At 39.2% G+C, this 18,461-nt stretch overlaps 1 protein-coding gene across 2 annotated transcripts in view; it reads left to right on the top strand.

The window, feature by feature from the left end:
* The window catches only part of VPS53 (VPS53 subunit of GARP complex), a 163,977-nt gene that overhangs the window by 121,449 nt on the left and 24,067 nt on the right, over positions 1–18,461 (top strand). The window lies entirely within an intron of this gene.

The raw sequence follows: 18,461 nt of genomic DNA, 5'->3' as shown, positions 1-18,461 counted from the left end.
TCCTTCTCCTTGGTTAGCCTACAGGGCCTTCATTATTATCTCTTCACCATCTTGTGCGTTCTGCCACTCCGGAGTATATCCCTTACTCCAGCCTCAGAGCCACCTTCACATCCCTGAATGCATTACTTGTTTGTGGCTTCCAGACCTTTTCTCATTCTCTTCTCATTCTCTACCCACCGTTGTCCACCCAATGAGCACATCCTTTAAGACTCAGTTCAAATGACTGCCCCCTTATTAAAAATTGAAGTATAATTCACATACCACAAAATTCACCCCTTGAAAGTGTATAATTCAATGGTTTAGAGTGCGTTTACAAGGCCATACAACCACCACCACTAATTACAGAACATCTTCGTCACACCAAAAAGAAACACCATGCTCCTTAGCAGTCACTCACCATTTCCTTGACAAGTGCTAATTTATTTTCTGTCTATATGGATTTGCCTATTCTGGGCATTTCACATAAATGGAATCATATAATATGTGGTTTGGGGGACTGACTTCCTTAACTTAGCCTAATGTGTTCATTGTTCATTCATGGGTAGCATGTATCAGTTCATTCCTTTCCATGGCTGAATAATATTCTATTCTATGGTTATACCACATTCAATTTATCCATTCATAATAAATGTTGATGGACATTTGGGTTGTGTCCACTTTTTAACTATTATTAATAATGCAATGAATATTCATGTACAAGTTTTTGTATGAATATGTTGTCAGTTCTCTTGCATATATCCCTAGGAGTGGACCGAGTGGGTCATGGGGTAGCTCTATGTTTCAAATTTTGAGGAATTGCCCAGCTGTTTTCCACAGCAGTGGCACCATTTTACATTCCTGCCAGCAATGGATGAGGGCTCTAATTTTTCCATATTGTAACCAACCCTTCTTTTGTTTTTTTATTATAGCCATTTCTAGGGGGTATGAAGTGGTATCTCATTGTGGTTTCAATTTGTATTTGATTTCCCTGGTGACTAAGATGTTGAGCAGTGTTTCATGTGCTTATTGGACATCTGTTTATCTTCTTTGAAGAAATGTCAATTCAAATCCTTTACCCATTTTAAAACTGGGTTGTCTATCTGTTGTTGAGTCGTAAAAGTCCTTTTTATAGTCTGGATACTAGACCCTTTATCAGATACATGATTTGTAGATATTTTCTCCATTTCTGTGGGTTATCTTTCCATATGCTCAGTCATGTCCTTTGAAGCACTGAAGTTTTTCATTTTGATGAAGTCCAACTTTTATATTTTTCCCTCTGGTGCTTGTGCTTTTGATGTCATATCTAGGACACCATTACCCAATCCAAAATTACAAAGATTTATACCTGTATACCTATATTTTCTTCTAAGCATTTTATAGTTTTAGTACTTACATTTAGGCCTTCAATCCATTTTGAGTTAATTTTTGTATATGGCATGAGTGGATTCAACTTAATTCTTCAGCATGTAGATATCCAGCTGCCCCAGTACCATTTACTGAAAAGACTGTTCTTTATCCACTGGATGGTCTTAACACTCTTGTCAAAATCAGGTGACCATAGACAGGTGAGTTTATTTCTGGACGCTTAATTCTATCCTATTAATCTATATATGCGTCTTTACACCAGTAGCACACTGTTTTATTGTAGCTTTGTAATAAGCATTAAAATCAGTAAGTATGAGTCTCCCAACTTTGTTTTTTTTCAAGATTGTTTTGGCTATTTTAAGTCTCTATGTAATGTCACCATATTTTGTCTCACTCAGAGTGTCTTTCTCCAAGACACCACAATGCCTATACTACCTCTTTACTTTGTTAGACAATTATTTTTATATCTGTCTCCCATATTAACATTTGAACAACTTGAAGGTTGTGTCTTGTTCATTTTTCAATCTCCTTGGCATAGCACAGTAGTTGCTTAACAGAAGTACTCCCTGAATGACTTTGAAGCTAAAGGGGGCAGCAGAAAGAAAGCTAAAGTTTGTAGATACCCATTTAAACAAGGAATGGTGACAAAGTGAGATGTAGATAACTACTGAACTGACTTAGCTGGGTGGAGCTGGTACACATGGAATAGGAGACTGGGGTGTCTTCACAGGAAGTGGCAGGATCACAGACTACCTGAATGTTTAAGACACACAAATGGTTACTGGTTATGGTGTGATGTTCCTCAATGGTGCTTAATAAAAGTAGGGCTTCTTGTTTCAACAAATAGCATCTTGGAGCTGATTGAAGAGAGGCCTGAGCAGGAAATGCCTGCATCTAGCTATTGGCACCTGTGGGTAGAGCCCTGTTGCTAGAAAAGGAGAGGAGGAAAACACAGAGTGGCAAAGATTAGTAGAAAATACCTAGGAATGGCCTTAAACTGGCCATGTCCACATGGAGGAAGGAAAATATGATGAGAATTTAGTAGTCTCTCTGAAATTGTAGCCTTGAGATTACAGTAGTGTTGCTGATAAGTTATGTCAAAACTACCTTTCAGACCATTTTCCTCCCTGATGGTGCCTTATTTTCTGAGATGAGCTCTATGAGGTGTTAGTAAGTTATTATTTATGGAACACTTTCCAGGAATCAGCACCCAAAGGCATTGTTTCATTTAATTCTGACAGTACATTTGTAAGATACCTATGTTATTTCCTTCTCTCTTTGACAGACGGGGGAACTGAAATTCAGAGCTGAGTTAAGGCCCTGGTCCCAGATCTCTTAGATAGCACATGGCAGAGCCAGGATTTAAACTCAAATCTCTTTTATGCAATATTATGCCACAACATACATACAGAGTAAGAGTAAGACCTTTTGGCAAATGTGGAAACTGAAGCAAAATCAGCTTAAGTAACTTGCCTAAAAGTGGAAGAGCAGTAAGTCAGTGTGTGCCCAGTACCTCTAGGTTCATGTAAGTATTCGTGCTTGCTTGACTATGAGCTCTTCAAGTATTCACAAGCATCCTGTTGGAGACTGGTCTTCAGCTTTTCTTGATCTGACACCATGACTTCCCAACAGGGGAGAACATGGGTTGAGCAGCCAACCCAAGTATTCTAGTCTACTTTCCATATTTATCCTTGAAAACTAACGTATTGTCATTCTGGTGTGCATTTTCTTTTTCATGATATGCCCAAAACCATATAGCTTCATAATAATGAAGCCAGAAATAAAACCAAGTCTCCAGATTCTTGAAAAGGTAGTTGCTTAGAGTGCTTTGTTGGAAATATGAAGAGTTCTGTCTTTTAAATGTAAATTTTGTCAATCCTTAGGAATTAGTATGTCTGATTATGCCCTTACAAGTATTCTGTGGCTTCCTTAGAAGGGACTATTGGTCCCCTGGTGCCCTCCTCACTATGTCCTTTGTCCTAGGGTTGCTCACACCACTGGACTGTCAGAATCTAAGTATCTGTCCTAAATTAATACACTTAGCTTTTTGCCTATTAAAGGTAGTTTTAGAAAAAAACAGAAAGAAGAAACTCAACAAATTAAATTTCCTTACAGTCTGGCATGTAACTTCTCTTAGGTTTCAAGATTATGAACATGTACTAATTTAGGAGGCTGCATTACTATCCCCCAAAGACATTTTGAAATGGCTATAACAGTCCTCAAATCTGTTCTCATTTTCCTCAGTCATTAAAATGTAGATCTGTTTCAGGAGGCCCACAGAACTCCATGGTTAAGAAATCCTCAAGTTAAATAGAATTTGTGCCACATGTCGAATTTACCGAGTATCATAATTCTTCCAAGTGGTAAAGACACCTCAAGACAAATGCTGGGCATAGAAGCCACAGGGCATAAATAGGCAAAGAAGTAAAAAGCTAACCTTTTCAAACAATAAGGCTTCTCTCTCACTTACCAACTTAACATTTCCCTGTATGGCCCCGGAAGATGACTGGTTAGCCAGAGACGGGTAAGACTCCTCAAGGGAGGAACAACCTAAGACAGGCACAATCGCAGGGGGGTCATCAGGTGAGAAAATGGGGATCAGCAGAGGTGAGGCTTAGAACCTCCCCCCTCATGTTCTGAGAGAAATCTTCTGCATACATGGATGTTTTATTGCCCTTGTCTAGCTCGGATTAACACATAGTCTACAGGCACACACCTGATCATCTACATGTGCTCTCTTACAACACTAAACTATGTTTTCTACCTTTATCTCGTATCTACCTACCACTTCAGCATTTTATTAAAAATAATAATAATAGAGAAATGTGGTATCCACATATAAATCAAGTATAAAAACCAAATGAATATTCATATTTGAACTGTTTATAGTTCATAATGCATGAACAAAACCGAAAGCTTCTGTGATGACTGCCCTTGTAATGTTCACCATGTAACTTATTCACTATGTAAGAATTTGTTCTCCATGTAAGAACTTGTTTGTTATGCCTCAGAAGATTGGAGACTGACGAAAATTAGGCTTGGGGTGGATTAATGATTGTGCATTGAGTATTGACCCCCCCTATACAGAATTTTATTGTTGTTAACAACCATTTGATCAATAAATATGAGAGATGCCCTCACAAAAAAAAAAAAAAATTATATATATATATATATACATATATGTATATATAAACACAAACACACTTCCAATTGTAAAATAAATAAGTAACCGGGATGTAATGTATAGCATAAGGAATATAGTCAAAATATTGTAACAACTTGGTATGGTGATAGCTGGTACCTAGAATTATCATGTATATAAATGTTGAATCACTGTGTTGTACACCTGAAACTAATGTAATACTTTGTGTCAACTACCCTTCAATAAAAAATAATTATCGAGGAAAAAAAAAAAAAAAAGAAATCCTCAAGTTCACTTTCCACTTAAAAACAAAGCCCATCTTTCTTTTTCATAAAAGGTTTTTTTTTCATTATTTTCAAAGCAAATCACCTTAATTATAAAAAATACAGATTTTTAAAAAGAATTTAAATCACCCATAATTTCAATTAATAGGTGTATTTCAGTCTTTCTGTTTGTGCATATATCCTTTTTAAAAAAATAGGTTCATACTTTACATACTGTTTTTTTGTTTTGTTTCTTTTTTTGTTTTGTTTTTTTTGTTGGATAACATTTTAATCAAAAGGAGTGTATCATTTACAAGGCTGAGTACAGTGCCCAGCTTATAATAAGTTGAATAACTTAGTAATTGGTTGACTCAGTATTGTTTAAGATCACTACCCTTCAATGAAATACATGATTTTTACATGATTTATAGTGTTTTTTTTTCTATTGTTTTATTGTTCTTTATTTATTTATTTTTTTAAAAAAATAATTATTTTTTATTGAAGGGTAGTTGACGCACAGTATTACATTACATTAGTTTCAAGTGTACAACACAGTGGTAAAACATTTATATACATAATTCTAGGTTCCAGCTATCACCCTAGCAAGCTGTTACAATATCTTGGCTATATTCCTTATGCTATACATTACATCCCGGTTACTTATTTATTTTACCATTGGAAGTCTGTCCTTTTTTTTTTTTTTTGTGAGGGCATCTCTCATATTTATTGATTAAATGGTTGTTAACGACAATAAAATTCTGTATAGGGGAGTCAATGCTCAATGCACAATCATTAATCCACCCCAAGCCTAGTTTTCGTCAGTCTCCAATCTTCTGAGGCATAACAAACAAGTTCTTACATGTAGAACAAATTCTTACATAATGAATAAGTTACATAGTGAACAGTACAAGGGCAGTCATCACAGAAACTTTCGGTTTTGCTCATGCATTACGAACTCTAAACAGTCAGTTCAAATATGAATACTCATTTGGTTTTTTTTTGTTTTTTTTTTTAATTATTATTTTTTATTGAAGGGTAGTTGACACACAGTATTACATTACATGAGTTTCAAGTGTACAACACAGTGGTAGAACATTTATATACATAATTCTAGGTTCCAGCTATCACCCTACCAGGCTGTTACAATATCTTGACTATATTCCTTATGCTATACATTACATCCCGGTTACTAATTTATTTTACCATTGGAAGTCTGTCCTTCTTTTTTTTTTTTTTTGTGAGGGCATCTCTCATATTTATTGATCAAATGGTTGTTAACGACAATAAAATTCTGTATAGGGGAGTCAATGCTCAGTGCACAATCATTATTCCACCCCAAGCCTAATTTTTGTCAGTCTCCAATCTTCTGAGGCATAACAAACAAATTTTTACATGTAGAACAAATTCTTACATAATGAATAAGTTACATAGTGAACAGTACAAGGGCAGTCATCACAGAAACTTTCAGTTTTGCTCATGCATTATGAACTATAAACAGTTCAAATATGAATACTCATTTGGTTTTTATACTTGATTTATATGTGGATACCACATTTCTCTCTTTATTATTATTATTTTTAATAAAATGCTGAAGTGGTAGGTAGATACAAGATAAAGGTAGAAAACATAGTTTAGTGTTGTAAGAGAGCACATGTAGATGATCAGGTGTGTGCCTGTAGACTATGTGGTAATCCAAGCTAGACCAGGGCAATAAAACATCCACGTATGCAGAAGATTTCTCTCAGAATGGGGGGGTGAGGTTCTAAGCCTCACCTCTGTTGATCCCCAATTTCTCTGATGGCCCCCCTGCGACTGTGCCTGTCTTAGGTTGTTCCTCCCTTGAGGAATCTTACCCGTCTCTGGCTAACCAGTCATCTTCCGGGGCCATACAGGGAAATGTGAACTTGGTAAGTGAGAGGGAAGCCTTATTGTTTGAAAAGTTTAGCTTTTTACTTCTTTGCATATTTATGCCCTGTGGCTTCTATGCCCAGCATTTGTCTTGAGGTATCTTTACCACTTGGAAGAATTATGATACTCGGTAAATTTGATATGAGGCACGAATTCTATTTAAGGGTTGTAATTAGGTAGGAAGAAGAAAAGCTATAGAAGTAGCAGGCGGAAGAAAACATGGGAAGATTGATTATTTCTTTGGCATATCTTCTTGTAGAGTAACTTCAGCATGTATAGGTTTTAAGCTACTACTTAAATTGCGCACACACATTAACATAATAGGAGTATAGTTACATAACCAAAGCATATCTGTAATTACCAGCCATCTCCAGTGAAACCAAGAAAACCAGTTAGGCACCTTAGGCATTTGTGAAAACTTATCTATGATATGGTGGATATTGTCCAACTGAACTTGAACAGTCTGAGAGAAATCAGACAAATTAAAACAACCCATTCCTGGGGACTGTTCACATGCCATATGTTCTTTTAACAGTAAATAGCCTGTAGTTGTAAGACTTTGGAGCGCTACAATTTGCACTTCTCCAAATTCTTGGTTGAGTTCCAACAGTATAGATCCAGTCAAATTTGTTGTTTTACTGTATGCACAGGTCAGCTTAGATATCTCCTTCCTCATTCCCATGGCAAGTCCAGGAACTGGTGGGATGAGTGCATCTACAGCTGTAGCAGTGCGTGGATCTTTGTTGGGGTTTTTTGATGATCATCTTCTGGCATGAGTCTTCCAGAGAGTGCAGATGTTGGAAGTTCTTTTTCATATCGTATCTTAGTTCATTTTCGGGGTAGCCCAATTAGGCTTTGATCCTCTGTATAAACACAAACAGACCCTTTGCCTACACTTTTATATGCCCTTTATACCCTTGTGTAGAACTCGTTGGAGGTTACCACACAGGAACTGCCCTTTTTTTTTTTTTTTTGCTTTGTTTTTGGTATCACTAATCTACACTTACATGACGACTATTATGTTTACTAGGCTCTCCCCTATACCAGGTCTCCCCTATAAACCCCTTTACAGTCACTGTCCATCAGCATAGCAAAATGTTGTAGAATCACTACTTGCCTTCTCTGTGTTGTATAGCCCTCCCTTTTCTCCTACCCCCCCATGTATGTTAATCTTAATACCCCCCTACTTCTCCCCCCCTTATCCCTCCCTACCCACCCATCCTCCCCAGTCCCTTTCCCTTTGGTACCTGTTAGTCCATTCTTGAGTTCTGTGATTCTGCTGCTGTTTTGTTCCTTCAGTTTTTCCTTTGTTCTTATATTCCACAGATAAGTGAAATCATTTGGTATTTCTCTTTCTCCGCTTGGCTTGTTTCACTGAGCATAATACCCTCCAGCTCCATCCATGTTGCTGCAAATGATTGGATTTGCCCTTTTCTTATGGCTGAGTAGTATTCCATTGTGTATATGTACCACATCTTCTTTATCCATTCATCTATTGACGGACATTTAGGTTGCTTCCAATTCTTGGCTATTGTAAATAGTGCTGCAATAAACATAGGGGTGCATCTGTCTTTCTCAAACTTGATTGCTGCGTTCTTAGGGTAAATTCCTAGGAGTGGAATTCCTGGGTCAAATGGTAAGTCTGTTTTGAGCATTTTGATGTACCTCCATACTGCTTTCCACAATGGTTGAACTAACTTACATTCCCACCAGCAGTGTAGGAGGGTTCCCCTTTCTCCACAGCCTCGCCAACATTTGTTGTTGTTTGTCTTTTGGATGGCAGCCATCCTTACTGGTGTGAGGTGATACCTCATTGTAGTTTTAATTTGCATTTCTCTGATAATTAGCGATGTGGAGCATCTTTTCATGTGTCTGTTGGCCATCTGTATTTCTTTTTTGGAGAACTGTCTGTTCAGTTCCTCTGCCCATTTTTTAATTGGGTGATTTGTTTTTTGTTTGTTGAGGCGTGTGAGCTCCTTAGCTCCTTATATATTCTGGACGTCAAGCCTTTATCGGATGTGTCATTTTCAAATATATTCTCCCATACTGTAGGGATCCTTCTTGTTCTATTGATGGTGTCTTTTGCTGTACAGAAGCTTTTCAGCGTAATATAGTCCCACTTACTCATTTTTGCTGTTGTTTTCCTTGCCCGGGGAGATATGTTCAAAAAGAGGTCACTCATGTTTATGTCTAAGAGGTTTTTGCCTATGTTTTCTTCCAAGAGTTTAATGGTTTCATGGCTTACATTCAGGTCTTTGATCCATTTTGAGTTTACTTTTGTATATGGGGTTAGACAATGGTCCAGTTTCATTCTCCTACATGTAGCTGTCCAGTTTTGCCAGCACCACCTGTTGAAGAGACTGTCATTTCGCCATTGTATGTCCATGGCTCCTTTATCAAATATTAATTGACCATATATGTCTGGGTTAACGTCTGGATTCTCTAGTCTGTTCCATTGGTCTGTGGCTCTGCTCTTGTGCCAGTACCAAATTGTCTTGATTACTATGGCTTTATAGTAGAGCTTGAAGTTGGGGAGTGAGATCCCCCCTACTTTATTCTTCTTTCTCAGGATTGCTTTGGCTATTCGGGGTCTTTGGTGTTTCCATATGAATTTTTGAATTATTTGTTCCAGTTCATTGAAGAATGTTGTTGGTAGTTTCATAGGGATTGCATCAAATCTGTATATTGCTTTGGGCAGGATGGCCATTTTGACGATATTAATTCTTCCTAGCCACGAGCATGGGATGAGTTTCCATCTGTTAGTGTCCCCTTTAATTTCTCTTAAGAGTGACTTGTAGTTTTCAGAGTATAAGTCTTTCACTTCTTTGGTTAGGTTTATTCCTAGGTATTTTATTTTTTTTGATGCAATTGTGAATGGAGTTGTTTTCCTGATTTCTCTTTCTGTTGGTTCATTGTTAGTATATAGGAAAGCCACAGATTTCTGTGTGTTGATTTTGTATCCTGCAACTTTGCTGTATTCCGATATCAGTTCTAGTAGTTTTGGGGTGGAGTCTTTAGGGTTTTTTATGTACAGTATCATGTCATCTGCAAATAGTGACAGTTTAACTTCTTCTTTACCAATCTGGATTCCTTGTATTTCTTTGTTTTGTCTGATTGCCGTGGCTAGGACCTCCAGTACTATGTTAAATAACAGTGGAGAGAGTGGGCATCCCTGTCTAGTTCCCGATCTCAGAGGAAATGCTTTCAGCTTCTCGCTGTTCAATATAATGTTGGCTGTGGGTTTATCATAGATGGCCTTTATTATGTTGAGGTACTTGCCCTCTATTCCCATTTTGCTGAGAGTTTTTAACATGAATGGATGTTGAACTTTGTCAAATGCTTTTTCAGCATCTATGGAGATGATCATGTGGTTTTTGTCTTTCTTTTTGTTGATGTGGTGGATGATGTTGATGGACTTTCGAATGTTGTACCATCCTTGCATCCCTGGGATGAATCCCACTTGGTCATGGTGTATGATCCTTTTGATGTATTTTTTAATTCGGTTTGCTAATATTTTGTTGAGTATTTTTGCATCTACGTTCATCAGGGATATTGGTCTGTAGTTTTCTTTTTTGGTGGGGTCTTTGCCTGGTTTTGGTATTAGGGTGATGTTAGCTTCATAGAATGAGTTTGGGAGTATCCCCTCCTCCTCTATTTTTTGGAAAACTTTAAGGAGAATGGGTATTATGTCTTCCCTGTATGTCTGATAAAATTCCGAGGTAAATCCATCTGGCCCGGGGGTTTTGTTCTTTGGTAGTTTTTTGATTACCGCTTCAATTTCATTGCTGGTAATTGGTCTGTTTAGATTTTCTGTTTCTTCCTGGGTCAATCTTGGAAGGTTATATTTTTCTAGGAAGTTGTCCATTTCTCCTAGGTTTCCCAGCTTGTTAGCATATAGGTTTTCATAGTATTCTCTAATAATTCTTTGCATTTCCGTGGGGTCCGTCGTGATTTTTCCTTTCTCTTTTCTGATACTGTTGATTTGTGTTGACTCTCTTTTCTTCTTAATAAGTCTGGCTAGAGGCTTATCTATTTTGTTTATTTTCTCGAAGAACCAGCTCTTGGTTTCATTGATTTTTGCTATTGTTTTATTCTTCTCAATTTTATTTATTTCTTCTCTGATCTTTATTATGTCCCTCCTTCTGCTGACCTTAGGCCTCATCTGTTCTTCTTTTTCCAATTTTGATAATTGTGACATTAGACCGTTCATTTGGGATTGCTCTTCCTTTTTTAAATATGCTTGGATTGCTATATACTTTCCTCTTAAGACTGCTTTTGCTGTGTCCCACAGAAGTTGGGGCTTAGTATTGTTGTTGTCATTTGTTTCCATATATTGCTGGATCTCCATTTTGATTTGGTCATTGATCCATTGATTATTTAGGAGCGTGTTGTTAAGCCTCCATGTGTTTGTGAGCCTCTTTGCTTTCTTTGTACAGTTTATTTCTAGTTTTATGCCTTTGTGGTCTGAAAAGTTGGTTGGTAGGATTTCAATCTTTTGGAATTTTCTGAGGCTCTTTTTGTGGCCTAGTATGTGGTCTATTCTGGAGAATGTTCCATGTGCACTTAAGAAGAATGTATATCCCGCTGCTTTTGGATGTAGAGTTCTATAGATGTCTATTAGGTCCATCTGCTCTACTGTGTTGTTCAGTGCTTCCGTGTTCTTACTTATTTTCTGCCCAGTGGATCTATCCTTTGGGGTGAGTGGTGTGTTGAAGTCTCCTAGAATGAATGCATTGCAGTCTATATCCCCCTTTAGTTCTCTTAGTATTTGTTTCACATATGCTGGTGCTCCTGTGTTGGGTGCATATATATTTAGAATGGTTATATCCTCTTGTTTGACTGAGCCCTTTATCATTATGTAGTGTCCTTCTTTATCTCTTGTTACTTTCTTTGTTTTGAAGTCTATTTTGTCTGATATTAGTACTGCAACCCCTGTTTTCTTCTCGCTGTTGTTTGCTTGAAATATGTTTTTCCATCCCTTGACTTTTAGTCTGTACATGTCTTTGGGTTTGAGGTGAGTTTCTTGTAAGCAGCATATAGATGGGTCTTGCTTTTTTATCCATTCTGTTACTCTGTATCTTTTGATTGGTGCATTCAACCCATTAACATTTAGGGTGACTATTGAAAGATATGTACTTATTGCCATTGCAGGCTTTAAATTCGTGGTTACCAAAGGTTCAAGGTTAGCCTCTTTAGTATCTTACTGCCTAACTTAGCTCGCTTATTGAGCTGTTATATACACTGTCTGGAGATTCTTTTCTTCTCTCCCTTCTTGTTCCTCCTCCTCGATTCTTCATATGTTGGGTGTTTTGTGCTGTGCTCTTTCTAGGAGTGCTCCCATCTAGAGCAGTCCCTGTAAGATGTTCTGTAGAGGTGGTTTGTGGGAAGCAAATTCCCTCAGCTTTTGTTTGTCTGGAAATTGTTTAATCCCACCGTCATATTTGAATGATAGTCGTGCTGGATACAGTATCCTTGGTTCAAGGCCCTTCTGTTTCATTGTATTAAATATATCATGCCATTCTCTTCTGGCCTGTAGGGTTTCTGTTGAGAAATCTGACGTTAGCCTGATGGGTTTCCCTTTATAGGTGACCTTTTTCTCTCTAGCTGCCTTTAACACTCTTTCCTTGTCCTTGATCTTTGCCATTTTAATTATTATGTGTCTTGGTGTTGCCCTTCTTGGATCCTTTCTGTTGGGGGTTCTGTGTATTTCCATGGTCTGTTCGATTACTTCCTCCCCCAGTGTGGGGAAGTTTTCAGCAATTATTTCTTCTAAGATACTTTCCATCTCTTTTCCTCTCTCTTCTTCTTCTGGGACCCCTATAATACGGATATTGTTCCTTTTGCATTGGTCACACAGTTCTCTTAATATTGTTTCATTCCTGGAGATCCTTTTGTCTCTCTCTATGTCAGCTTCCATGCGTTCCTGTTCTCTGATTTCAATTCCATCAATGGCCTCTTGCATTCTATCCATTCTGCTTATAAACCCTTCCAGAGTTTGTTTCATTTCTGCGATCTCCTTTCTGGCATCTGTGATCTCCTTCCGGACTTCATCCCATTTCTCTTGCGTATTTCTCTGCATCTCTGTCAGCATGTTTATGATTCTTATTTTGAATTCTTTTTCAGGAAGACTGGTTAGGTCTGTCTCCTTCTCTGGTGTTGTCTCTGTGATCTTTGTCTGCCTGTAGCTTTGCCTTTTCATGGTGATAGGAATAGTCTGCAGAACTGGGACGAGTGACGGCTGGAAGGACTTCCTTTCTTGTTGGTTTGTGGCCCTCCTCTCCTGGGAGAACAGCGACCTCTAGTGGCATGTGCTTCGCAGCTGCGCACAGACAGGGTTTCTGCTTCCTGCCCGGCTGCTATGGAGTTAATCTCCGCTGTTGCTGTGGGCTTGGCCTGGCTCGGGCAGCTACTCCAAGATGGTGGAGTCGCGTTAGAGCAGGAGCGGCTGGGAGGCTATTTATCTCCTTAAGGGGCCTCCCTGCTCCCTGCAGCCCAGGGGTTAGGGTGCCCAGAGATCCCGGATTCCCTACCTCTGGATTAAGTGACCCACCCTGCCCCTTTAAGACTTCCAAAAAGCACCCGCCAAAACAAAACAACGACCACCAAAAAAAAAAAAAAAGAAAAGAAAATTTTTAATTAAAAAAAAAAGGTGGTCATTCGTTTTTCTTTATTCTCCGGTGCCAGCCTCAGGCCTCTGCTCACCGGTCTTTCTGCCCTGTTTCCCTAGTATTGGGGTCCCTATCCCTTTATGACTTCCAAAAAGTGCTTGCCAAAACAAAACAGCAAAAAAGCAAAAAAAAAATGGTCGCGCGCTTTTCTTATGTCCTCTGTCGCCCAGCCTCCAGTGCCTGCTCACTGATCTTGCTGCCCTGTTTTCCTAGTATCGAGCGCCCTGCACTCTGGCCCGGATGGCTGGGGCTGGGTGTTTGGCAGCCCTGGGCTCCGTCTCCCTCCCGCTCTGCCTGCTCTTCTCCCGCCGGGAGCTGGGGGGAGGGGCGCTCGGCTCCCTCGGGGCCGGGGCTTGTATCTTACCCCCTTCGCGAGGCGCTGGGTTCTCTCAGGTGCGGATGTGGTCTGGATATTGTCCTGTGTCCTCTGGTCTTTATTCTAGGAAGGGTTTGTCTTTGTTATATTTTCATAGATATATGTTGTTTTGGGAGGAGATTTCCGCTGCTCTGCTCACGCCGCCATCTTCCGCCCCTCCTCTACATACTGTTTTATAATCTGTTTTTCTCGTTTAGCAGGTTTTGATAGTTTTCTGTGTAATCTGGAACTATATTTTTAGCGATTGCATAGCATTCCACAGTACAGAATATTTATTGTTAAAGTCATAATAATAGTTAACATTTACCATAGAATTAATACATGCCACATATAATCATCCCAATTTATATAGCTGAGAAAACTCAGAGAGTGGCTCAGAGAGGTCAGGTAACTTGCCCAAGTCACACACTAAGCATGTTGCACAGATGGTATTAGAACTCATGACTGGTGGACTACAGATTTTGTTATTTTCCGTACCATAATCTATTCTTTCCCTTAAAGTGTATGTAGCCAATTCACTTCTGATGGACTTTTTAAGTTATTTCCAATTTTCACGTTTATAAACAATTTTGCAGTAGACCACCTCATTTGTGTGTATGTTTATTTTTTTCTCCTAAACATTCAAAATTATTAACTTCAAATTAATTGCCTAGAAGGGAATTGCAGGGATTAAAAGCTTTTTAGAATGCTAAGGTTTCTGATAGATAATTTCTAATTGCTTTTAAGAAAGATTATATAAATTCACCTTCCCATTGGTCCAACAGTGAGTTGGGGTTGTGGGGGGGAATATATATTAAAATTTATATTCTATCTGCTTTAAAAAAATTTTTTTTACTGAAGTATAGTAAATACACAATATTATATTGGTTTCAAGTACACGACACAATGGTTCAACAGTTACACACATTATTAAATCCTCACCCCAACTAGTGCAGTTACTGTCAACATAGAAGATGTTACGGAACCATTGGCTATAATATCCATTCTGTACTACCATCCCCGTGACCAATTTATATTATGATTGAGGTTTTTCTGTCCCTTTATCCCCCTCACTCTCCCCACTCACCCACCCCAACCCCTCCCCCATGGTAACCACCAGTCACTTCTCACTGTTTATGAGTCTACTGCTGTTTTCTTCATTTTGTTTTGTTTTGTTTTTAGAGTCCACAAATAAGTGAAATCATATGGAATTGTCTTTCTTCACCTGGCTTATTTCACTGAGCATAATACCCTCTAGTTCCATTCATATTGTTGCAAATGGCAGGATTTCTTTCTTTTTTATGGCTGAATAATATTTCATTATATATATGTACCACATCTTCTTTATCCATTCATCTATTGACGGACACTTTGGTTGCTTCCATAACTTGGCTATTGTAAATAATGTGGCAATAAATGGGTGCATTTATCTTTTTGAATCAGAGATTTTGTTTTCTTTGGGTAAATTCCTGTAAGTAGAATTACTGGATATATGTATCTTCTCAAAGCCTTTGTTATTCTACTTTGTATTCTGGATCTTCGTGATTTTCCCCTTGGAGTTAAGGAACATGTATGCTGGAGCAAAGCTGTGAGAAGAGTCATTCCTTACCCCCCTCCCGCGCACCCCCACCATCACTTGTTGCCTCAAGCCTGTCTTATCACCTATAAAGAGTTAAAATACTTCCTTCCCTGCATTATTGTAAGCAGCAAGGTCATGTGAAAATGTCAGTCATAGTGCCTGGTACTAGTAGGTGCTCAAAAAATGTTCCTCCTTCCTTTTTATTCCCGACTTAGTGCTTGGTCCTGTGCTGTACATGCAGAAGGTACCTATAGAGAAAGCAAATACTTGTTGTGTGAGTAAAAGTAGCCCAGGCAGCATTAGAGTATGTGCAGGTATGCGTGTCTGTGTGTGCCTGAGCAAAGGCCATTGCTTGGGGTCAGTGGCCCAGCAGCCTGACCTATAACACTACATTCCAATTGCCTGAAATGTTTCCAGAATCCAAATGTCTGAGTCTGTAGGCTCCATATATCACTAGTTTCATCATCAAAATGAATAGGTAGGAATTTAAGTTTTCAGTTGAGGGAGATTACTTTCTCAGGAGAGCTCTTTCCAAGCTTCATCTAACAATAGAGAAAAACAAATTCCATAGAAAGCTAGCTGTGAAGCTGTGTTCTCTGATCGGTGGGTTGGTCAGAATTCCCTGCTGCAGTGGGCTTTGCCTAGCCTGGCCTTCCCCGCACTTCCCTGTGAAGTGTCGACATCAAGCACACACTCTTTCCTCAGGTGGCAGAAACCATGGTGCCCCACTCCACAGTCTCCCCCTGTGGCTTAGTGTGGGGCCCTGGAGGCACTGAGCATTGCTATCTTGATCATTTCCCCGCTTGCTGTTTCTGGCAACCCTACAGTTTAGTCACAGCTGCTTTTGCAAGCTGTTTTTCTTATTGTTTCTAGAGTACCAGCAGTACTCCCCTTACACCACCCTCCAAACAAAAGGCACAGAAGAGAAAACTTGTGTTAACGGTAAATTTTAAATGCCAAATGCAAAGTTTACCTGGAAAAGTTGGCATCTTATTTCTACTGATGGCTTTTCATGATGTTTGTTCTTCCAGTGCAAGCTACTATTTGTTTCCTTTTTGGAAAGGGAAATTTGCTTAATCACTGTATATCTCATTAGCTTCTCCTTGAGAAGCCAGGCTTACCTTGAACTAAGGCCCAGTGAGTGCTTTTATTCTTTTTTTAACAAGTGTCTAGGAAGCCGGCTGGGGTAGTGCTTAGGCTTTAGACAACTGGGTTGTCTCCACTCTGCCATTTATCAGCTGTGTACTTTGAGACAAGGGACCTAACCTCCTCCAGCTTTTTGCATTTCCTTATCTATACGATTAGGTTAGAACTGTGTGAGATCATGTGTGAGTGTAAATGAGAGATGTATGCAAAGCGACCTGCACATGGCAGGTCCTAATGTAGGTTTCTTGGGCCATTCAGATCACAACCCCAACCCCAAGTCACCTGGGATGAATGATGGCTGGTATCAGTCATCTGAGACAGTGACTGGACAGAACCACTGCCAACTATATTTTGTAGATTTAAAGCAGTAAGTACAATGTCAACTTCCATCGTTCTCCAGTACCTTAAATTGTTTTCTTACTTCATTAAGCTGACTTAAATTTAAAATCACAATTCCTCTTGACTTTTGCTAATACTTCTTTTAACTTGACCAGTGGAGTCATAACTGGCTAAAGTATTAGAGCCGATCAGAACTGTGCGCATATATCCCGAATGCGGGCCTGTACAGACATGGCCAGTGGTGATCAGGAGTTAGGTCACCAGCAGGAGCGTGAAGGCCCACGTTGAGTCCCATGCTGTCTTGCTTCAGAATTGCTTTGTAACTAGTGACAGGGCGTGTCGCCACCTCCCTTTATGTTTGTCTTCTGTTAACAGAGAACTTTAAATAATTGTTAATTAGCTTTTTGAGATGTTGAAAAACAAAATGCTGGCAACTTGGAAAACAATAGTCATTACTGTGGAAGTGCTTCGTGTCAACCTGAGGATGGGGGCCTCAAGCTGCCCTCCCAGTTCTGGGCATTTACCCCGAGCCTTCTGCTCCAAGTGTTTCTGCAGAGCTGGGGGAAACATGAAATGTAGACATTTACAATACCCATCAATTTTGGCCTCGTGCTGTGAGCTCATTCAAAATCATCTAGGATGCTCATTGTTTGAATGGGTCAATATCTGAAATCAGATGGAAAAAAAATCCTCTTGAATATGATACTTATTCAAAATACTTGAATATGATACTTATTTATGTAAGGAAAACATTACACATAACTAAAGCATTAGAATGTAGAATCAGTTTATATTAGATCTTTCTACTCTTTCTCTATTGTTTGTTTCTGTTTCTTCCCTAGTAAAAAATTAGAGACCTTTTTCTATCTACAGCCTCTTTGTGAAACCTTACATGAGACTTAATGTAAGTCCTAATTTTCTTACCTGTAAAATATAGATGGAGGTCCCTTCCTGCTTTTTTGTATGCTTACACAGAATATAAATATCTGCTGATATGAAGAAACATTAAGACAAAACAGAGTTATTTAAGCTTCCCAGGAGCTGGGGAATCATCCATGTACAATATGATTCTTTCAAACAAATTCTCTCAGTATTGAGTTTTTCCTTTCCCCAAGAGCTCTATAAAAATAGTGTTTTCTTGCCAGAGACATCAAGGCCTCAGAACTACTGCCCTCCTTCTATGAACCTATTACATGGTTTGGGTTTGGCTTAGGATCTTTTTAACAGACAACCCTGGTCCACTCTGACAGGCTGACTCAGCAGAGCTCCTCCTGCACATTCCTGCTCTTCTCAGGATTGAAGTGCCCTTTCCCTGGCAGCTGTGAGGCAGGCTGGGAGCTGGTACTGCCTCTCCTCTCCTGTATACGTGCATGGGAAGAGACACTGCAACATTGCTTCTTTCTCTGTTCTACTGCAGATGCTTTCCCGAGCATTCCCCAATTCTCCAGCTTAAGCCAAGTGAGTCTCACATTTGTTCACGGCCTGGTCAAGGACCACTCAGGGCGTCTAACTGATGCTCATCTCCCTGCCCTCCTCGCACCAGTCACCCACACCGTCCCCACACCATCCCCACACATCTTTCCTGCCCTGTTCCCCATGTCACTGTCTTATCCTCTCATCACCCCCTCAAGCTCACCAGAGATACTCTTTCCTTGAAATCCTGACGTAATCCCAAAGGTTTGAGGAGTAAGAGTCTAATGTTTTATTAAGGAAAATT

This window comes from Manis pentadactyla, chromosome 4 (genome assembly GCF_030020395.1).
Source record: "Manis pentadactyla isolate mManPen7 chromosome 4, mManPen7.hap1, whole genome shotgun sequence".
NCBI lineage: Eukaryota > Metazoa > Chordata > Mammalia > Pholidota > Manidae > Manis > Manis pentadactyla.
Note: the sequence above shows the minus strand (reverse complement) of the source record. Positions and strands in the feature narration are given on the sequence as shown.